The sequence below is a fragment of the Citrus clementina genome, unplaced genomic scaffold (assembly GCF_000493195.1).
Source record: "Citrus clementina cultivar Clemenules unplaced genomic scaffold, Citrus_clementina_v1.0 scaffold_3, whole genome shotgun sequence".
NCBI lineage: Eukaryota > Viridiplantae > Streptophyta > Magnoliopsida > Sapindales > Rutaceae > Citrus > Citrus x clementina.
In genome coordinates, this window is record NW_006262339.1 from 30182034 (window position 1) to 30188069 (window position 6036).

Below are 6036 nucleotides of genomic sequence, written 5' to 3' on the forward strand. Positions count from 1 at the left end.
ATCCTCAATCAAATCTCCAAGTGGAAGAATGTCAAAGTCATGGTTGGCACCACCCTTCTAGATAGGCGGTGCCAAACCATCAACATTTTCAACACGGCCCGCCATTTTTTATGGTACCGAAATGGTTGAAGAAGAAAAATGAGAAAAAAGAACAAAAAAAGAAAGAAGAAGCCGAAAGATTTGAAAAGGAAAAATAATAAAATAATAAAATATTATTTTATTGGAAAAAATGAGGGGAAATGAAGCCTATAAATAGAAGGCTTCAATTCCTTCTCGGCATCCCATTCTTCAGTTTTTAATCTTTTATGAGAGAGGAAAAATTAAGAGTTTTAATACTTTTGTGTAATTAGTGAGTGAGAGATTGGGTGTATTGGAGTTCTGAGAAGTAAGCCAAAATATTACAATACTTATAGTCCTCATATCACTAGTGAAATATTTTCCTTCTGTATTCGCCGGTGGTTGTAGGCTAAAGGCCGAACCACATAATTTTCTGGTGTTCTCTTTTGTGCTTGTTCTTTATTTTCTTCTAATTTTATTTTAACTGTGGCTCTGCTTCACCCATCGATTTCCTAACAAATCCAATATTATATAATTATACAAACAAATATATAAATTAAAAAACAAATAAAGACTATATTTTGTGCTTACATAAGGTGGTATTTGCACTTGGAACATTTACACCGAGCTAGCAAGCTTGCTGATAACTCTATGAAATGAGAGTTATTACAGCAATTCTAAATTTAAATTAAGATCACTTAGAGAGTAAATAATGTGTTTTTAGTGCATTTTTGTTACATTTTGCATAAATATTCATTTTATTTTAGTCTTAATAAGTTTTGCTTGATTTAGATTAATTCATGCTCAAATTGTGTGCATAATCGTAGGTTTCCAGAAGCTTGTGATTCAAGGAAAGAATGCTGAATTATTGGGTTGGCACAAAGGATGAAGAATATGGCCACAAAAGGAGTGAAACAAAATCTGGAACAGTACAGTGCTAGAGCCGTTGCTGGAGGAGCCATGCTGTAGCAATTCTGGAACAACGATAGAGAAAACATAGCACGGAAAATCTGCAAGATTGCGATCTGCAGTTTCCTAATCTGACTCATGCGTGCCCTAGGCTTTTGTTTACCCTAAATGTCAGTTATAAGAAGAGGCGAGCAACACATAAAACGACGACAAGGAATTAACATAGAAAAAATCAAGAGGAAAAGAAGAACACAATCAAAATTCAAGGGAACAGATGCCACATCATTGAAGAATCCAGCAGAGTTGTTTGGATTTAGTCTTTATCGTTCTTTACTTGTTCTTTTCTCAACTCTTTGATTGAACCAATGTATTTCGTGACCATTGGTTTGCTGTTTGTTTTTCTTTTTCAAAGTATGAACTAAACTTGCTTGTAGTTGAGTGACAAACAATATGAATGGGTTTTTGACTGCTCTTATGAGTTGCTGTATGATTGCTATAGCATTTTACTCTAGTAGCTATTATTATAACTGTTATTTTGGTTGACCACCCATTTAATGGTTCAAGTTAAGATAGAGCCGCAAAAGGACCTGTCTTAGTGGATATTATTAGAGTAATACTTGATCTTAATTTGAGTTTCCTGCATTAAGGTTAGCTTTAATCCGATAAGGACTATACTTGAAGTTAAGAATTGTGAAGAACTAGACATAGGTATTCACCTTGTAGGGTCGATAGAATGGACGTTCACAATGCCATGCCTCAGGTAGAATAATAACTGGTCATTGTTAGGACACTTAAAGGTATGAGAAGTCCAACACGCGACAGCTGAGGATGCAAAATAATTCTGCCCAATACTGTAGGAATTGCTGTAGCAACTGGTATTAATTTGATGAAAAGCAGTCAGTCCATGAAGAGAGTTTGATCATTCAACTATCGCATTCTCAATTGATTCTTTTACGCAATTTACTCAATTTATTTCACTACTGCAGTTATTTGTTTTATTTCCTTACAATTGTTAATTTTGGTAGTAAACAATTTTAAATTTATTCATCTCGAAATAAAGGTAGATAGCACTATTGTGATTCCTTTAGCATTTCTAGTCACATCAATCCCTGTGGAGACGATCTTAGATACTCATCACTTTATTACTTGTTGTGTACACTTGCACATTGACATTAATAGCAATTGAGTTTAAAATTAACCAACAAGTTTTTGGCGCTGTTGCCGGGGATTGATTGTTTATTTTCGAAGTGTGAAGTAAATCTTGATAGTGCCAACTTGATCTAATTTGTTTTATTTATTGACAGATCAACACTTGCATGAGCAAAGACAGAATTGTTGTATTCCAATTTGATCCTTAGATTGAAAGGACTGTAAGGAGACTGCAAAGAGAACAAAGAAATTTAAAAACTGTTTCAGACATGGATAATCTGTAGGATGTGGGAAACTTGGACCCTCATGGGCCACTACAACCTGTCAACATTCAAGAGGGGCTGAATGAGCATATTAATCAGAGACAGCCATGCAACAATAATATTATTTACGTGGTTGATGACAGAGACAGGACTATCAGAGATTATGTTGTGTTAACTCCTCAAGTTGTACATCCTGGGATAGTCAGACCTGAAGTGGAAGCTGCAAACTTTGAACTTAAACCAGTGATGTTCCAAATGCTGGAAACAGTGGGTTAATTCAATGGACTACCAAATAAAGATCCTCACCTCCATATTAAGTTATTTTTTGGAAGTGAGTGATGCTTTAAGACTAAGGCTTTTTCCTTATTCCTTAAGAGATCGAGCAAGAGCATGGTTGAGTTCATTACCCTCTGATTCTATAACTACATGGAATGACTTGGCTGATAAATTCCTAATGAAGTATTTTCCACAACCAAAAATGCAAAATTACGGAATGAGATCACTTCATTTCATCAACTTGAAGATGAGAGTTTGTATGATTCTTGGGAGAGATTTAAAGAGCTGCTCAGAAGGTGTCCTTATCATGGCATTCCTTGTTGCATACAGTTAGAGGCTTTCTATAATGGGTTGAATCCAATTACGAGATTGATGGTTAATGCTTTAACAAATGGAGCATTGTTATCTAAATCCTACACTGAAGCTTATGAAATCTTAGAGAGAATTGCCAACAATAATTATCAGTGGACATCAACTAGACAGCCAGCAGCAAGAGGTGCAGCAGGGGTATATAGTATATATGCTATTACAACATTATCAGCACAAGTAACCTCATTGACTAACATGGTGAAAGTCATGACTTCTGCTCCAACAGCAGTAACTGTCTTGTGTGTATTGTGGTGAAGAACATGACTTTGATAACTGCCCTGGAAATCCAGTATCAGTAAATTATGTGGGTAATTTCAACCGACAGGTTCAAAACAACCCATATTCAAATACTTACAACCCTGGATAGAAGCAACACCCAAATTTCCCATGGAGCAGTCAAAATAGAAATGCACCAGCATTGAATGGACGGAATATGAACACTCAACCACCTAGTTTTCATCAACAGAGTCAAGGGCAAAAACACACCAGCCAAGATCCACTCACTTCATTCGAAGCATTGATTAAGGAATACGTTGCAAAGAATGAAGCAATTGTACAGAGTCAAACTGTATCATTGAGAAATCTAGAAAACTAAATGGGACAACTTGCCACAGCAATGAGTAGCAGAACTCAAGGAAGCTTACCCAATAATACAGAAGATCCAAGAAAAGAGAGAAAAAAACACTGCAAAGTAATCAACTTAAGATCTGGAAAGAACATTGATATCCCTGTTGATGTGACTAAAAAATGGCTGGAACTTAATTCCTCACAAAAACCACCTCAAGATGAGAGTACGTTACAACAACCTAACCATCAAGATACTGGTGTTAGGAGCTAAGCTTAGGCAAATATGAAAGGAAATCAGTCAGTACATACTGAGAAAGAAGTTGCAACACCAGTGGTAATAACCTACAACAAACCAAATGAGCAGGGTTTGGTACTTTCTGAAGCTACCCAGCAGTTTAGGCATCCACATCTTTTCCCACAGAGATTCCAGAAGCAAAAACAAGACAAGCAGTTCAGCAAATTCCTTGAAGTACTGAAGTAATTACACATCAACATACTTTTTGTGGAAGCTTTGGAACAAATGCCTAATTATGTGAAATTTCTAAAAGTTATATTGGCAAAAAAGAGAAGGTTGGGAGAATTCGAAATTATTTCTTTAACACAGGAAAGCAGTCATATGCTCCAAAGTAAGATTCCTAAAAAATTGAAGGATCCAGGAAGCTTCACAATACCATGTTCTATTGGAATTATGTACAATGGCAGAGCACTCTGTAATTTGGGAGCCAGTATTAATCTAATGTTATTATCTGTATTTAAACATTTGGGAGTAGGAGAATTCAAGGCAACAACAGTCACTTTACAATTAGCTGACAGATCTCATGCATATCCTGAAGGAACAATTAAAGATGTACTGGTAAAGGTTGACAAATTCATCTTTCCAGTGGACTTCATTGTACTAGACTTTGAAGCTGATAAAGAGGTACCCATTATACTTGGAAGGCATTTTTTAGTAACTATGAAAACTCTTATAGATGTGTAAAAAAAAGAGCTAATAATGAGGGTAAATGACCAGCAAGTCACATTTAATGTATTAGAGGCTATGAAGAACCCTGATGAGGTAGAATATTACAATTTCCTGAGTGTTGTAGATTTTGTTGTAGCAGACATAATCGACAGATGCTGCAGTAATGAGGTCATCAAGGTTGCCACCTTTGAAAGCTTTGAAGAAGAAGATGTTGCAACAAACCAGATAGATTAGATGGAAAGAAAGCAATCTAATAAGCATAGCAGATTTGTTGAACATCTGAATCTTTCAGACATGGAAATAAAAGCAATTTTACCATCTATTAAATCACCTCATATTCTTGAATTAAAATTGTTACCCTCACATTTGAAATATGTTTATCTTTGTCAAAATAACACACTCCCTGCAATCATTTCATCTACTTTGGATGCAGGTCAAGAATAAAGCCTGGTAGATGTGCTTGGGAAATACAAAAAGGCAATTGGATGGATCATGGCAGACATTAAAGGGATCAGCCCTTTTATATACATGCATAAAATTTTTTTAGAAGACTGCTACAATAATTCAGTGGAGCAACAGAGAAGACTAAATCCCATTATAAAGGAAGTTGTAAAGCAAGAAATCATCAAATGATTGGATGCTGGAATCATATACTCAATATCAAACAGTTCATAGGTAAGCCCAGTTCAATGTGTTCCAAAGAAATGAGGAATAACAGTGATAGCAAATGAAAAGAATGAACTTATTCCACAAGAACAGTGACTGGTTGGAGGGTATGTATGGATTACAAGAAGCTCAATAAAGTCACTCGAAAAGATCACTTTCCACTTCTATTCATAGATCTGATGTTGGACAGACTTGCTGGATAGCAATATTACTGTTTCCTAGATGGGTATTCAGGCTACAACCAAATTGCTATACCTCTAGAGGATCAGGAAAAGACTACATTTACTTGTCCTTATGGAACTTTTGCCTTCAGAAGAATGCCCTTTGGTTTGTGTAATGCTCCAACAACTTTCCAAAGATGTATGATATCTAGTTTTTCCGATATGGTGGAGCAAACATTGGAAAACTTCATGGATGATTTTTCAATCTTTGGAGAGACATATACTGATTGTTTACACAACTTGGAAGAAGTTCTTAAAATATGTGAGATGACTAATTTAGTGCTCAATCGGGAAAAATGCCATTTCATGGTGCAAGAAGGCATAGTGTTAAGTCATAAGGTATCCAAGAAGGGCATAGAGGTAGATAAGGCAAATATAGAAGTGATAAACAAACTGCCACCTCCCACTTTAATCAAGGGGATTAGAAGTTTTTTAGGCTATACTGAATTTTACAGATGATTCATAAAAGATTTTTTCAAGGTAGTTAAACCACTATGCTCATTGCTAGAACATGACAAGCCTTTCCATTTCGATAAAGATTGTCTTCAAGCCTTGGGGAATTAAAGAAAGCTTTGATAACTGCACCAGTGGTTAT

The 6036-nt window shown here is 35.7% G+C and overlaps 1 non-coding gene across 1 annotated transcript; it reads right to left on the reverse strand.

The window, feature by feature from the left end:
- Nucleotides 1-2860: 2860 nt before the first annotated feature.
- Nucleotides 2861-2968, reverse strand: LOC112100427. The gene has a single exon (XR_002906799.1). It is a non-coding gene; the product is annotated as a small nucleolar RNA R71 (small nucleolar RNA).
- Nucleotides 2969-6036: the final 3068 nt, after the last annotated feature.